At 40.2% G+C, this 15,304-nt stretch overlaps 1 protein-coding gene and 1 long non-coding RNA gene across 3 annotated transcripts in view; one reads left to right on the top strand and one right to left on the bottom strand.

The window, feature by feature from the left end:
• Positions 1 to 1,899: 1,899 nt before the first annotated feature.
• On the bottom strand, positions 1,900 to 12,288 carry LOC119647646. The gene is made up of 3 exons (XR_005248915.1): positions 11,334 to 12,288; positions 2,437 to 2,689; positions 1,900 to 2,381 (listed from the first exon to the last, which is right to left on the bottom strand). It is a non-coding gene; the product is annotated as an uncharacterized LOC119647646 (long non-coding RNA).
• LOC119647644 (zinc finger MIZ domain-containing protein 2) overlaps positions 9,905 to 15,304 on the top strand; it is a 209,867-nt gene continuing 204,467 nt past the window's right edge. For both annotated transcript variants that reach the window (XM_038048707.1, XM_038048706.1), the window contains exon 1: positions 9,905 to 9,923. The gene's annotated coding sequence lies outside the window, so the exon portion shown is untranslated. The remainder of the gene's footprint in view (positions 9,924 to 15,304) is intronic.

The raw sequence follows: 15,304 nt of genomic DNA, 5'->3' as shown, positions 1-15,304 counted from the left end.
GCGTTGACACGAGTTATTTAAATCGCTCAGTTCTGGGCAGATCACTGCCGTAGACGGTGATTGTGCCTGTTTCATAGGGATCGGTCGTCAAAAATTCAGTTTTGTTTAAATTCAATCTGAGACCGTGTTGCATGAGGCGATCATTCCAGTTTTGGACAAGTTGCTCGAGATCATTTCTGCTATTAAATACTGGAAAAACATCATCTGCATAAAGCAGTATATACCCTCAACACTTCTGGACGTTGGATGTCCCGTGTGACAGTATCCGTAACAAGAACAAAGAGGAATGGTGAGAGGGCGCTGAACATCAACAGAAACACGAAGCGATTTTGATACACCCATACTTCGAACTTTACTTTTCGGATGGTGGTAGAGCAATTGAACCCAGCGCACAAGCTCTTCTGACGCTAAGTGTTGTCGTAAAGCATACCAGTCGCACACGGTCAAAACCTTTCTCTAGATCCAGAAATGCAATGTAAAGAGGGCGATATTTCTCACGGTGTTTCTCCATGAGTAACCGCGCAGTGTGTATTGCGTCAGTAGTTCCGCAGTTTCTGACAAATCCGGTTTGATTCACGGTTATTTCAAGCCAAGTATCCTGGCTTGGTGATCCCGAGGGTTGCAGAGGTCGCTTTGTGGATCGTGTCTTTCAGTTAGTTCCACGATTCTTCCACATTTGTAATGGCCGGTAATCGTGTGAGTGAGATCGTTTCTTCTTTTTTCTCACCAAATCGCCACCATTTAATGCGCGGCGGGTCAGTGCGTTCTCCGCGCTGTTATATCGGCGGCTCAATTCGCAGGGCGGCAATCAATGGCCGATGTTGAGGTGCTATGGTCTCATAGGGAACGGCTTTGCAATCAGTGATAGTGGTAAAATGTTGGCGTCTTATGAGAATTTAGTCGATTTGCGTTCTACTGTTCCCACTATAAAATGTGGAAGATGGGACAATCGTTTGATGAACTATGTATTCATAAGTACAAGGTCATGGGTGTCCGCAAAATTGATTATACGCTCGCCACCCTCATTGCACACTCTGAGCCCCTTTCCCCCATCGCACCTCTTACCGTCTGCCTTTTCACCCACATGACCATCAAGGCAATGATAATATAGTCGTCAGCAGGCACGTGACAAATCTTGTCATCGAGAAGTTGCCAGAAGGCATCTTTCTCGGCTTCAGGTCGATCTGTCTGTGGTGCGTGCGCCGTGAAGAAGTGAATAGTGCGATCAGCGGATATAATAGTGAGCTTCATCAGCCGATCATCAAATCGTTCGACTTTTTTAATGGTATCACGGAAACACTCTGAGATAGCAACGCCATTTTTTTTTACCGTGCAGACACGTATTTGTTTTGTACGGAGTAACTTGCTTACGACCTGACACCGTCCATGCGTCAAGAACTCTTGCCCATTTCTCGACAGGATCGGGGCCCGTTCTGCCGCGTCGACTGAGGTAGACGCCCCAGCATTTCTCCGAGGCTTGTGACTCAATCCGATCATCATGTTTGTAACGACGTTGTATGGATTTTCTTGGTCGGCCTATCGCGGGACCTGTCACCAAGAGAGATCAGGTAGGATGTAGCATAATGGAATAACTCCAACTATACTCTGTTTATCTCTTTCCCTGATCTCAGCACTTTATTCTTGTTTTACGATAGTACAGAGTACGTTGCCTCAAATCCTCCTCCTTTACCTGGGCTTGGGACGAGCATACCAAACAACGACTGCAGCAAAATAATAATAATCGTTGGCATAACAATCCATATTGGATCAGGGCGTTGAAGTGTGTTAGAGTACTTCATTCAAGACCGTAATGGTACACTACAGTAGTAGGAGGCAATGTGGTCAAACAAAAAAAAAATAAAGGGAAAAGAGACAAAAATAAGTTTTCCGCATATATTTATTTAACATGTATCTACGCAGTAATAGCCTGAATCCACTAGCTTCCCGCTGTTCATTCTTTACTTTCGGTAATTAGCCAATCATTTCCGTTGATAATACTCTCTATACCATATTCTTCAATGACACTTTTGGTTAATGGTAATTACAGATCACGGTGCTCCCAATGTGATACGAAATATTTTTAACGGTACTTTTTACAGTAGGTTCATATTAGCATGGTCTGTCAGGTAGAAAACTAAGTTGTGCTGGTGTTAGTACCACTTTTGTTAAGCACATTCGTAGGACAGCTCCTTAACCTACTACTGATCTGGATATAGTTAATCTCATTAGATATTTCTTGCCGGTTGGTCGAAATACAACTAATCTTCTGCCAGGCCTTGTGCTCGAACAGTGTTGCATCGATTACTGTGCGGTTGAAGTGACAAAAATCTGCACACAGTTCACCATTGTTTTTACGGTCATCAAGACCATGCCGGAGGAACCTGTGGTCAAAGGTCAGCTTGTTATTCAGATCACATATCATTATCATAACGTTACCCTTAGGAAGCATCTCCTGAACTGCTTCTAATTATCATAGAAAGCATTTTTCTCCATTATATCCTCCATTGGTGCCTATCACTGTACAATTGTGACGTTTCTACACCAGAATCTTGTAGTGAGAGTCCTGTCCGAAATCGACTCTCAGGTTAGAAAAGCGCGCCAGCTTCTACCGTCGGAATTTTTGCTCAAGGTGAAGAAAGCGAGAATTCTGGGGGCCTTGATAACGTTGGTGAGGAGTTTGCACAAATTTCTGAAACAAATCATGAGGTCAGTCTCAACAGCAGTTGCTATTGTTTTTTATTCGATGAACATATTCGATTGTGTTCTGCTTGGCACGGAAATCAACCTAAGTGAAGTGTCTCCACCGATTATATTATTTGAAAAAATTAGATGGTTGGAGATCGATGGGAGTACTCCTCTAATGGAAAACTTCAGGCTGAAAAGTATGAAGGCGAGTCCTTTGAGACTAAAATCGGGATATCTACTACTAGGTGATGATCACTATGACTTCTTCTTTAACGGAAAACTGCGGTGGGAGAAAATTCGCGCCGAAAATTGCAGAATACTGTGCCATATCTTCCAGGTAAAAGATTGGTGTAGGGTTAACGATTTTACCCGGAAAAAGTACCGGAGAAAGAAGTCTCAGACTGGACTGAAAATGCAACGACGTATCGGTAATGATTTGCAGCGTTTCTCTTGGAAGTTTGTCTCCCTATGAGGAATAAAGTTAGCTAGCCCAGCAGTTAGCCAATACCCTTTCCCAATATACATAAGTCTGATGTAACTGTGTTACAAGAATTACGCTCGACAGGTTTCTCGGAGAAGAGGGAATAAACCTTGTGCTCGGTGTACGCTTCCGAGTCAGGCAAAAGTAAAAACTGCTGTTATACTTGAAGGCAAGAGCCGGACAAATTGGCCAGGTTCTAATGAAACGCCGCCTCCTCTCGGTCCTAATGAATGACACAATGTATTTGTACCAATATAGACCTGGATAATCACACGTTGACATGGTGGTTATTAAAATCGGTTTACTGTCCGTCTGTCCGTCACACGCATTTTTCTCGGCGACGATTATAGCGATTGACACCAAATTTGGTAGAAAGGTGGGACCTGTGAACGCTCACACACACAGATACATCCTTTTACGTTGAATTTAAGGCGGGTCCCCATACTTGCAAAAGGGGGTGTAAAATTGTTTTTCATCAAATATAGTCATGTGGGGCATCAAATTAAAGGTCTTGGTTAGCACTTTCCGAAACCGGTCTTAGTTTTGCCATTTGTTGGAAAGGTGGGGAGTACGGGTGGTTGAAAGTGATCATTTCTTTAAGGGGGCCATTCTCAGAAACCACCCAACCGAAAAATCTGAAAGAAAGCAGGAAGCTGCCATTATATGGTGCCTGGGCTCCGAAATACCTTCCACACCGATATCTGTTAAAATAAAGTTAATAATAGTATATTACTGTAATTTTTAGTAATTCGCTGCAAAATCCCCCATAAGTTCATTTTAGCACCACGTGTAGGCTATAATGTAGAGCATGATCTTACCAAGTTTGGTGGAAATCGCACTATTATTAACAAAGTTATAATACGTCAAAGTTGTTGCTTCTTTGAAAATTGAAGACTTTGAATCTCAATATCACCCGAAAATGGATACTCTCACATAATATAAGGATATATTACGTGCTGCGTACTAAGAAATACACAAAACCTTTCATACCTGAAGCGTCCAGCTTTCGGTTTCCCGACTTGTTTTTGTTAATTTAAATTAAGTTTAAGAGGAAATTTTTAAAAATTTAATTATTTGCTTTTTTTAAAGCACCTTGAATTTTCGATGAGATAAAATTCTCTTAGCCATTGTGTTGGGGTGATTATTCAGTCTGGCTAGTGTTTGTTAGCCGAACACTTAATTTCTTCCACTATTGTCCTGGTCTGAAAGTCTTTATAGAGTTCAAGGTTGCGGAAATACCAGGGAACAACGGATACGCATCTCAGAATTTTAGACGAAGATCAGTGAAGCGGTTTTGGATGGTTCGGCCGAGCCTTTAAGTTGAATCCCATAAGTGCGTACAGGCTCAAACACCGATTCGTAGATCAACGAGAGTGGTGTTTTTGGCGAAGCACCCGCAAACAATTTTTGAACTTAAGTTTGAGTTCTTGATTTTTCGCCTCTATGTGGCGGTTCCAGGTGAGTCTTCTATCGACGTCTACCCTCAGTTATTGAACGTCATTCGATTGAAGTGCAGCATTGTTGTTGAGTCTCACTTGAGGATAATTTCCTTTTCACAAAGTGAAAGTTATTTGGACATACTACAACTCACTGAGTTTCATCCTCCACATCTGAAGCGAGTTTTTTACTTTCTCTAGATGTCTTCTAGTTTAAGAGAAGGGTCTACAGGTGAAAATAAGGTTGTGGTATCGCCAGCAAAGGTATCTTCTTCCTTCGAGAGCATTGTTTTTTTTTAATGCAACCCGGTGGACTTGTTCTATTGCATTATACTGTTCCCTAAATCCGAACACAAAAGGAATCTTGGGAAGACAAATAAGGCTGTCATCTTAATAAATACAGGAAGCAACGGCATCAAGTACATGCAGACATTTTACCAACAAATCAACAGGATGAAGCCATATACATGCGCATCCGGCTGAGATTGAATTAACACCGGAGAATGGTCTGATGATAAGTCAAGGCATTTTTGTTACCAGAAAATTGTCAAGTCAGGTTTCTTCCGTAAATCCGTAGGTCAATAGATAACTTAATGTTGCTGCGGCAAAAGGAGAATTGCTAACCAGCGCTGACCAGGGCTGTTGATATATGATATATGCATGCTCGACATTTCAGTCATCAACGGCCAGGAATTTATCGCCAAAAGGGTCGAACAGTTCAAGGAATTGTTTTGCTGTTAAATACGCTTAAGGCAGGAAAAGTTTCCTTGAGTTTTCTTCATTGCCCATTTGACTCTTTTTATAATGCTCCCCAGTCTGAGAACATAAGCAACCTAGGCACTGTTACTTCCAGCCCGATGCAGATATAATATTTTCAGCCTAAAATACTTTTACTTTTTACTTATTAAGAAGGTAATGTACTCTAAAATTTCTGAAGTATCTTTCAAAAAATGAATGCACAAAAGACAGCATTGAACCACTTCAATATAGTTGTCTTATAAAAGTGTAACCCTTCTAAAAACTTAGCGTCCCTCTAGAGCGCCCGCAGACGATAAGGATCGCTGGTCAAGATTCAATCATTGTTGACCTAAGGAGCATGTTGGGGTTAAGACTTCATCTCCGGCAGTTGCTTCTTATCACAATTTCCCAATATTGTGGACACTGTAAATCGTAGCAATCAGTTCCACACTTCCTCAGAATAATTCTCGGCCCGCTAGCCGTTGTTGTGATATATAATACATACTTGGATGCCAAAGCCGAAGCCCCCGACACTATGAATGTCACGACGAAAGCTATTTTCCCACTGTTGGTGGGGAGTGATTTACGTCGCTTAAATACGAAATAAATTAAAGAGCGGATTAATAAATTATATTAGTGAAGACAGTCGTTGACCGGTTGATTCGGATTCGAATCTGAGGGCCTTGCTGTCCAATGCGTTGTCACCCGCACTCGATTGTTTGTACTCTGGACTGCTCGATGATTAGTATTTCAGTCGCGTTGACCACTTAGTTTTGTCACTTGTCACGACGCGGGAAATTAATATTCCGCCGTCGTGCGTCCACTCCTTGCTGCCCGCCGCCGCGTCCCCGGCGGAGATAAGTTATGTGCCTGAAATTCTGATATTTTGACATGGTTGGTGACTACTGTCTCACCAATAAGTCGTAAATTAGCGTGACCCGACGAGCAGATGACAGATGGGTTTATTTAAATACTATGTAGGAATACGCACGTAGGTGGCGGCCGGGAAAGCGGGACCCGGCCCACTCGGAGTCACGTTGAGCCTAAGAACGCGAAAAACAACTTGGTCCCCGCTAGATTCTACTCTAGCTGATAACGCATAGTCTGAACATGCCGAGATTAGGCGGAAGAGTCGCGTGCCGCTGCAAGAATGTGCTCCGTGCGTGTTCTGAATCGCCAGCAAGTGGCTGGGCTGGCCAAGTAAAAGTGAAAAGAAACCAGTTGATCAGGCCAAGTGCGATAAGCGTAAATCATCTAGTAATCACTAATTCATGCAACTAGCGCTGATCATTTGCCTTGTTATTCAGACTTTGGGGTGGTTTTGTGAGCCTGCGTCTTATCAATATTAATGATTCTGATTGCGACCGTTTAACTGAAAAAGTGTTTGAGGAGACGCTGCTATTCGAATTTGATTTATTTCCTTGAAGGAATGTGATAGAATTGTTTCACATGTATTTATGCAAATTAGTGCATACAATTAAGCTATCCTAAACTCTGCCTCAATACCGTCGGTGAATCACCGCACTATTTGTAATATTATATATTTAGCATATACTAAAACGATAACATCTAACAAGATAATACCAAAGAAAAACGCTAACAATTGCGTCATTTTTTTAAGATCCCATTCCTAGCTGAAGTTCTCCTGGCATCATTTTCATTGTACGAAAATGAAAGTCACGAGATCAACATCCTCATGACTTCCTTTTTTTGAGTAACATTTCTCTCGCGTATAAGGTTTCTGTGTTTGGGAAAGAGAAGGAATCTGAAGGAGCCAGTTTGGCGAATATGGGGGCTTCTTAATTTGTACCGCAATTTATACAAATTGGTTGTGATGTTTTTGCATAAATTATGGTGTATTGTCATGAGTAATGACGATAAGATCGAAAAAACGAAATCCTGTGACCCCTGTGGCATTTAGCTTGAGAGTCACAACTGGAATATGAGAGATTTAGGGAATACCGGGCTTTTGCGCTGAGCTAAAAAACATATGTATGGGTGCCAGGGATCTCCAGCGAGACCCTGTCCTCGCTCATAAGTTTCCCATCGATAAAACGCTGGCCATTTTGTAAATTTACAAGTATTCGAACATTTAACTTGTCCAAAATCGACGCACATAAAATATTTTGCTTACCGATCGACAAATCGCGATGGACAGATGTCGACACACTTCGAGCAGATTTCAACAAAAGAATCTGCTCATCCTTCACCTTCATATGCCGATATTTGGAGTAACTCAACCTGGCAACACCACAGAAGTTGAAGAGGTAATCAAATGAATAGAGTCGGGGAAAGCAGCAGGATTGATGATATCGATCTGGAAAGCGAAGACCTAGGATCCAACACTTTAGCTCAGTGACTTCTCTAATCGGGTTACTGCGTAGGGTAGAACGCCATCTGACAACTATGACGCACGCTACCCGGCTACTCATGAAGGAATACCATGAGAAACACCGCCTTCTTTACATAGTATTCCTGATATAGAAAAGGGGGTTTGATTGTGCCATACAAACTCATCCTTTATGACGAAACCTAGTGCCAGAAGAACTTATGCATTAGGTTAGGTTGTTTTATCTCGATAGTAAGTTTGGAAAGTACATCAAATAAGCTTGTTGTCTCTGCCGGTGTTCATCATGGATCGCCCTCTTACCACTTCTCTTTGTTCTTGTTATCGACTCCACCCAGATCAGGCCGATGACCGAAAAAAGTGGCGCAATGGATCGAGGCGAATGGAACCCTCTACTGAACAGGACAAAGTTTAAAGAAGAATGTCTTTCTTCTTCTTCAGCCTTTTTCTGTTCAGAAGCGGAGTCGGCTCGTCTTGATTGATTGCGTCATTTTGTGATTTGATCTGAATGCAATCGCGATGGTTTCAGATCACCATCCAGCGTATCAAGTGACCACTGTTCCAGCCGGCCTTTTAGTCTGTTCCGATCGACTTCGATGTTCAGGCCAATGTCAGCAAGTGAATTATTTTAGGGCGAATTACGTGAGCATACCATCGAAGACGCCTCTCACTATTTTCACATATTGATTGGGTATATCTTCATTTCGGATGTGACCAAGGCGTGTTATGCCAACAAAGAACGGCAGCTACGGAAGGCGATTCCATCCAGGTTACGCTAATTCGTGAAACAATTTCATAACGCAGTTTACCATTGGCGGATAGCATTGATCCGAAATGAATGGTAAGATGACGCTTCCTTGATGAACACCGTCAGATACACATTTCGCACTTTCCGGACCTTGGTAGAGCAATTGAACCCAGCGCACGGGTTTTTCTGGTACTAGGTGTTACCACAGAGTAGATGAGTTCGTGTGGCACACGGTCAAACGCCTTCTCTAGATCCAGAAATGCATCGTTAAGAGTACGATGTTTCTCGATGGGTAATCGCGCAACATGTATTACATCAGTAGCTCAGCAATTCTTGGCAAACCCGGATTGATTCAAGGTTATTTTATCGATTTGGTGAATACGGTTTTCGAGAATGAGTTCAAAAATCTTAATGGTATGCAATCGAATTGGACGCTAATTTCAACTTTCTGTTGGATTATCTTTCATTTTCTATTTTGGAACTGTGGTACTTTCTTGTCAGATAGTGTTCTATCTTCCTGAATAACCCGATTGAAGAATTCACTGAGCCACAATGTTGAGTCTCAACTCTCTAGAGCTCAGATGTGATGTCGTCAGGTCTTGTTGCTTTCTGCAATTTCATTCGTTTTATTGCTTCCTCAACTTTACTGGCGCTGTCAGGTGCAATTGCTCGAAATGTCGACAGTGCTTGTGAAAGTAGGGAATGAACAAATTCTCCCTGGAAAACTGCTCGAAATATTTTCGCCATATTTCCATCGCGACTCGTCGTCATTGTCATTAGTGCAACGGACGTGTTCAATATCCTGTGTGCATTGGTGTTGCCTTTGACAAGTCGATACAGATGTTTCTTATCCACCCGAGTGTCTAATTTATCGTAAAGATTTTTTGTAATGGACCGCCGGCGGGGGGGGGGGGGGAGCGATCGCTTTCTTTGCTTTCTGATTGACATTCTTATAAATTTGCTAACGTTTAATCGTCAAGAAACTTATGATAGTGAGTCATCTCTGCTGATCAATTGCTTCCCAGGCTTGGTGACTTCGGGGGCTTCATAGGCGGCTGTTTTTTTAAGGTCGCGCGACGATATAGTCTTCAGCAAGGACGTTACAGGTCTTATCGAGAAGTTTCCAGAAAGCATATCTCTCGGCATCGCACCTATTTGTGGCGCGTATGCGACGTTAAACTTTAATGGCATCACGGAAACCATCTGAGATGGTAATTCCGACACTATATTAAGTGCGTGAGCTATCGACAGCTTTTGGCACCGCACCATTCATTTTCTTGGATGGTAATAAAAAAGAGCCGTTCCCTTTGTCACTGGAATCTCCGCTGTTGTCAGGGAGTTGAATGAGAGCCGATTTTGTTAGGTCCTAATTGATTCGAATTGCATCAGCAGAGTCCTCGGATTTCGAGCACAATTCTAAATCATTTTTAACAATTGGTTTTCCTCGTTTCAGATAACCCTGGTTTACCTAGGCGTTCAGGACTAACGGTAAGTACATTTTAGATACAAAGGTAATTGGTAGTAGCTTTTTGCACTATTCTTCATATATATTCAAAGTGAGCTGAATTGATAGACAACGGATGATCGTTAGGCTCTCCACTATGTCGTCCAGGGTTCGAATCCTAGTTTAGGAGTGCAGTATATTTTCGTTTTCCCCCAAATAGTCCTTCAAGATGTTAAATGTATAGTTTATTAACACTTCCTGAAACTTATCGTATTCTTGACAGTTTGGAGGAATAACAATAAGTAGAGAGTAGATAGTTTTAGGGTTTTGTGTAAACACAAAACCATATTAAAATCGATTTACTGTTTGTCTGTCTGTCTGTTTGTTCGTCACACGCATTTTTCTCTTAGGCAGTTATAACGATTGATACCAAATTTGGTAAAAGGGTGGGAACTGTGAACGCTCACACATACAGTGAGTTACATCCTTTCACGTTGTATTTAAAGGACGGTCCCCATGCATTCAAAAGGGGGTGTAAAATTTTTTTTCATCAAATATAGTCATGTGGGGTATCAAATTAATGGTCTCAGTTAGTACTTTCTGAATGCGGTCTTAGTTTTGACATTTTTTGGAAAGGTGGGGAGTGCTGGGGGTTGAAAGTGATCATTTCTTTAAGGGGGCCATTCTCAGAAAATACCAAATCGAAAAATCTGAAAAAAAATCAAGAGGCTGCCACTATATAGTGCCTGGGCTCCGAAATACCTTCCATATCGATATCTATTCAAATAAAGTTAATAATAGTATATTACTATAATTTTTTGTAATTGGCTGGAAACCCCCCTTAAGTTCATCCTAGCATCCTAGCGACGAAATTTTGCAGTGATGTAGGCTATAATGTAGAGCATGATCTTACCAAGTTTGGTGGAAATCGCACTATTATTAACAAAGTTGTAATATGTCAAAGTTGTTGCTTCTTTGATAATTAAAGACTATGAATGTCAATATCACCCAAAAGTGGATACTCTCACATAATATATGGATATATTACGTGCTACGTACTAAGAAATACATAAAACCTTTCGTACCTCAGGCGTCCAGCTTCCGGTTCCCCGACTAGTTTAATAAATACTCGTATCTCAGATTTGGCGAAAGCTAAAGCTATTAGCAAAGATATTTAACGATTGTTTGTAAGGCATGGAAATGAACATGCTGAGACGATACCAAATGTAGCTTTGAAGACAATGATAATTTACTTATTTTCACCGTACGCTCTACCTTGTATCTAGCAGTGAATATTTAGTAGATACAGAACACAGAAAATCAGCCGGCAAGGTCCGAGATGTTCGCATATGACAACTAATTTAGAATGAGCGACCTTGCTAAGTGTATTAGAGTTATTATATCTACAGCAAACTAAATGCATGACCGTTCTCGCATTCCACTTGAGTAGTTACCTCGGGACCCTCGTCAAGCTGCCACGCTAGAACACAACAAAATACAAAACAACTCGCGAGACATCGATACCCGCACCAATATACTAACAGTTGCATGAACATGAATTTTAATTATAATTTCCGCAGATTCGATATTTTTGTGATGTGATAACGTGACAAGAGTGTTTGTTTTGGTGTTCCACCTCGCAACCCAGCTTGTTGCCCCAGGCAAACAATGCGGTCCGTCCAGCTTTATCCGTACAGCGCGCCCTGACTAATGAAATCAGCGCTTCGATGAAGACAAAGCAAAACGCGATATCTGCACCCACACTCATGTTTCCAATATAATTGGCCAGAATTATCAGATAAAGGAATTATGTTTTTTGTTGGAAAGCTCCGAACAAGGGGCTATTATCAATGTCAAATAAATTATGAAACGATTACCCCTCCTCCGGGAGCGCTTATCGCGCTTGCCTGAAGAGCGTTCGCGTTAGATAATCATGTGTGCTTGATTCGAGTCGATGGCGATCTACGGATCGCAGGCAGATTAGCTAGCGATCTCGAGCGACCCAGTGCGGGGAGCGCGGATGCCTGGGAGCTTACGTCCACAGTCTGCGGGATCTAGATTTCGGAGTATCGATAATGCTCGCGCATACTTTGTTTATCTAGTTTAGATCATGGCAGTGCGATCACTACAACATGCGCTTATAATCTTGACTTGTTTTGTCACCTTTCCGCTTCTTTTTTTATGAACACGCACATGGCATAATAAAACTGTCGTTAATTGATTTGATGACATTTACACATTTTTCGTGTAATTTCGTCGAGTTTTGATGGTTGTCAATTAATAGATCAAAATTTGCATATACATACCTTTATATTGGCGTTAATAGGAGATTTGTCATTCTGCACCTTGGCTTTTAGACTACTATTTGAAGTGCATGCATTTTTTTATGTAAGTGCAATATTTAACAGCTTGAACTACGCATTTGTACAATTATAATTTTTATGAAAAAGTAAACAATTGTAAATTTTCATACAACATGCTTTATCCTTATTACATGGATTCAATCAGCGTTGAAAGTCAAACCATTCCAAAATCTGTTTGAGGGGGTCATCCCGTGTGAAGATCGTTTTTTTTTAACGATTTTTAGAATTTTTTTGTGAAGAACTGGATAAAGATACAAATGGAAATTTTTCACCATTGATTTAATGATATCTTGAGCGTGCATAGTAAGTTTTCCAGACCGATTGCATAGTTCGTTATTGAAATACAGGGCAATTTATACACCCATGTGTTTTTCTGCTGCCACGCCAACTTTTTTTTTTGAATTTTTGGGTTTTTCCATGGCTTCTTCAATGAATAATAAAAAACTACTGAATGAATCGCAATTATCCTAGTTTGCGGACCGTAGAAATATGTTCTGAATAAGTTGTGAAAATTTCAAAGAATTTGGTTTGATAGATTTTGGGCTATGGTGGCAGTCGGTTTTCAACATGCAGTTTCGAGAAAAACGCATTTAAAAAGCAGAATGCGATTTTTGGCCATAAAACCTTAACTGACCATTAATCGGCGACGTAAATAATCATAATAGCATTAGGGACCATATAAAATATGTATGAGTAGCTAATGATGCGAGGAATTATTCGCATATTGTTTATATGATATTGTATATTATCATATATTTATCGACAATGGAATCTTGAATCGTGTTTTTCTCAAAATTACAGTTTTTCAGCATCATCTGATGAGTTGCCTTTGTCCTAGACGAAAGCGTCAGTCAACTTTTTTAAAAACTAAAATTAAAAAAAAACTTGGTGTTTAGCCCACAAAATAGGGGTCATACTACCACAAGGGAAGAAGTAAGTTGCTTACCAAGTGGTGCGGTCCGTCATAAAGTGAATGCGGACTAGAACTCCCTGTATTCTTAACGGAAACTACATTTTTAAGGTTTTGTTTGCAAAACAAAACCTTATTAAAATCGGTTCAATGTCTGTCTGTCTGTCACAGGCACTTTTCTCAGAAACGGCTACACTGATTGACACGAAATTTGGTGAGAAGGTGGGACCTGTGGACCCCCAGACATGCAGTGAGTAATATCTGTCTGCATGTAAAAGGGAGGTATAACATTTTTTTTCACCAATAATTGTCATGTGGATATCAATTAGTGCTTTTCGAGGCTGATATTAGTTTTGAGATTTGTTAAACACGCGGGGAGTGGGAGGGGTGGAAAATGATGATTTCTTTAACGGACCCATTCTCAGAAACTACCAAACCAAAAAATCATGAAGTTGCCTCTATCTGGTGCTCAGGCCTCAAAATACACTCCATATCGATATCTGTTCAAATTAAGTTAATAATAGTATAAAACCATATTTTTGGGAAAATTGAGTAAAACCCCCCTTAAGTTTATCCCAGAGTTAGTAATTGGTAGTTGGTAGTAGCATAAAATAGAATATGAAGCATATTATCTCCAAGTTTGAGAGGATTGCGGACAAGTGTCGAATATTTTCTTTTCAAAATTGAAGTGAAATTTTAGAATGAGAAGAAAACACATTATCCAAAAACATCGGGTATAAAATTCCAAAACATTTGATTCATTAGTTTTCCCAAAAGCTACTTTTATTTAGGCAAACACACTAGTTGAGCCCCTTGAAGATCTCTTCGGCATATCCAGGGCATATTAGAACCTAAAATAGAATACTAATGTGATAGACGGTTAGTCCAAAAATTTATTCGTTTGTCTTCTGCCTTAGATAATAAGGATAAGAACAGTGCATGATATACATATTATTTTGTCCCAAACGGTGCTTATATTTTTATTTTAAATTAAGTTGTTTTTTGTTTGTTAAAAAATTCTCGAGATTTTTGAGATATGTAGATTATGTTTGAATATGGTAACAATCAGTTTTCTTTTGAATTTTTAAATGGTACCATTACCACTACTTGTATGACATCGTACTATGTCACGGACTCTTCGCACTTTTTGAATAAGTTCTTTTCATCACCTTTTTGTATTACGGTATTGAAACAAATTTATCGTTACACAATATATGCTTTTTTATTGAGCTGTATAAAGAAACTGTATTACAAACATAAAAATCTTTAGAATAGTTCTCTAGGAATCTATAAACGCTTTACTGTAGCGCAGTATTAAAACAAGAAGGCGTGATCTTCCTCGAATTTCTTTTATTTACATATGCTGCTTTATGAAAGGATTCTGGATGACATAATTTTGCTTCCTTACCTAGGTCTAAGAGAAGGAGAAGTAACTTCGAAAAAAAACCTACATTTCCTTATTTAAACAGTAAGGTTAAGACTGTCTAAGCTTTGAATTTAAACTCATTATAGAATATATAATTAAAAAATCCAGTCTCCCTGTGGGCGAATTTTTGGAAGTAGATAAGGAAATGTGCCAAGCATATGCCCAACCCAGGCCAAAAGTTGAAATTGTACGCTACATGAACTTTGTGCCACTTTTAGTTTTGCTTATGGATTGGTAATATATATTTGGAACCAAAAAAAATTTGTAAGTGAGCCAGATTTGACAGACCATTTTTGTATCTGATACGTTAGGTGCGTCACACGCTACTTGCCGGCTAGTTGGACGTTTTCACAAGCACTGCTGCGCACTCGATTCTTTGCGCTATAACTTGGCGCAAAATAGTTTGAATTTCAGTTCGACACTTTGACAGTACATCTTCAGCATACTATACTTTCGAAATATGTAACAAAAGAAATTCCGATTTGTTCCTCTGCACGTTGCACTTATTCCCTCAGCCTGGAACCGACTGTCAAAACAAAATTATAAAGCTTATGCAGATAAATATTTTACTTCAAGTCTACAATTGGGGGCATTTACGTAGTACCGAATTGTATCTGGAATCTTTCGGAAAACCCGTACAGAAAAGGAAAAGAAATTGTTAGTGGTTGCTGGAAAAAGTAAGGCTTGTGGTAAGTGCATGGATTGTGTTGATTTATTAGGCAGCCA

The sequence above is a fragment of the Hermetia illucens genome, chromosome 2, assembly GCF_905115235.1.
Source record: "Hermetia illucens chromosome 2, iHerIll2.2.curated.20191125, whole genome shotgun sequence".
NCBI lineage: Eukaryota > Metazoa > Arthropoda > Insecta > Diptera > Stratiomyidae > Hermetia > Hermetia illucens.
Note: the sequence above shows the minus strand (reverse complement) of the source record. Positions and strands in the feature narration are given on the sequence as shown.